Consider the following 2218-nt stretch of genomic DNA (forward strand, 5'->3'; position numbering starts at 1 on the left):
CCGGAGGAATGAAATTGTTCATAATATTGGGATTGTAGTAAGTCTCAAAAGAAACATTTTAAGTTTCGAAGGAATTGAAAATTATTATATTGAGACTGTAAATTACTGAAAGATTAAATATCTTCAGATTACTACAATCAAAGCGGGTTATGAATATTTACATAAAAGGTTACCCGCCTTTCTCTTGTTTGTTATATAAAGATATGGGCATGATGAAGGAATCACATGCAAAAGTAAACTATAAAAGTTTACTAGAATAAATATTAGTTGGCATAACCAGTTGACCATTCTAGTTCAGATGTGATGCAAAAGAAATTGAGAATTCACGTGACTATATGTTGAAGAAATAAAATATTCTACAAGAATTCTCATATAAAATGATCATTGTGTTGCTTGTTCTCATATAAAATGATCATTGTACCAGCTAAGGTTGTGATTGTATCTCCTGAAATTATTTGAAATATATAAAAAGGTGAATATGGGCCCGTTCACCTGCCATGTGGACCACTTACTATTATGATTTAATAGATGCATTTATGGTATGGTCACATGTGCATTTGTATCAACTTACAAATTGGTTTTTGTAAAGTTGTTTGCTCAAATTGTTAAATTAAGAGCACAGTTCCAAACTATAAAATTATGTTGATAATATTGGTTGTTAGCATAAATTGTTTGCCTCCAATTATAGCTAGACCATTGATTATGAGAACAAATCTCTCAAATAAAATTTGGTATGAGATGAGTTTATTTAACATGTATGCACCAAGCCAACAAGGTTCTCCCATCACAATTGGTTCAGGGTCAGAAATCAAATAATTTCCATCTAAAACTTGATATGTGCACATATCATTTTATTGCTCCACCATGCACAAAGATGGATCCCCAAATGAGGTCGGGGGTAAATGTTAGATTTCCTAACATTAGGGGGAGATGTGTTTAGTAGCTGAAAATTATGTGTGAGGTGAATTATCTAGATGCTCGTTTTAAAAAAATGTGAATTCAAGAGATAATTCATTTACAAAATGTTGCAAATAATTTGCTAGATGTATTTCCTGATCCAATATTTTAATTAAGTTGCAAATGCTCCAATAAATAGTCCTTGAAGGACAGAGTCTATAGTACGCAGAAGCGTGATAGACCAATCGATTCCAACGTAAAACTCCTTGAGGAAGGAGGGGAGCAAATTATCAAAATGGTCATGATAAAGAGGTAAGTTCTTTGAAAGAGAACTATGACATAACACTTCATAAAACCTTAGGCAAAGGTTCAGGTACCTGAAAATGATGAAAAATGAAGAGATCTCGATAAGTTATGTCATATTGGAATCGATATCAAAAACGACCGTCGACGGTATCTTTGATATGAAGTAGCACTCAATGCTATAAATTTTTATGAGGATCTTAAATTTGAATCTGTCATATAGTGTGGACAGATAAATGATTGGCACTATTCAAGTATATTTTGTTTCACTTAGAAAATAAGATGTTTTTGATCTTATAGTTCATGGATCAAAATTTAATGTCAGTGTGGTACATATGAATCATTGTGCGAAAGTATAACCGTAAGATATAAAGTGCAGTTTGTGCCTCGGGGCATAAAGGGTTTTCGCAAAAATCCTGACATTATTAAATGGAGATATATTTTCCAGTGGTGGATGCAATGAAACTTGTTTTAGTCTGGCAATAGATGAAATACTTGAATATGCATAATGAATGATTATTATGTCTAGCTAGACGATTAAGGTTATGTGAAAATCCTTGAAGGATTTAAAAGGTCTTAAAGCAATTCCATTGAGTATCCAATGGTTTTGAAACTGCTTAACATAGAGAAAGAATCTTTTTGATCTCATGAAAATGATTTAAAAAGTCATGTATTAGTGCAATTGGTGCACTTACAGATTGTTGGTTATGCAAATGCTAGAAGATTATTTGATATACATAACAAGTCATATTATCATTCGATTTATGATAAGAAACTAACAAAGCAAGTGACTCAACACATAGAAGATATGTGATTTTCTTTGCGAAGAAAAGACAAGCTTCAATAAAATTGAAATGATCAATCTCTAACTCAGAAATAATTTGATTATGTAGATGCAAAGTATTTATTTGATCCGCATAAAGGCTCGATTGCAAATAGACTATTTATTTATATATGGAGGCACAACAAAATCTTGGCATTCAAAGTATCAAATCATGCAGAAATAATATTGATCTAT

The sequence above is a fragment of the Solanum tuberosum genome, unplaced genomic scaffold (genome assembly GCF_000226075.1).
Source record: "Solanum tuberosum cultivar DM 1-3 516 R44 unplaced genomic scaffold, SolTub_3.0 scf00773, whole genome shotgun sequence".
Taxonomy (NCBI): Eukaryota; Viridiplantae; Streptophyta; class Magnoliopsida; order Solanales; family Solanaceae; genus Solanum; species Solanum tuberosum.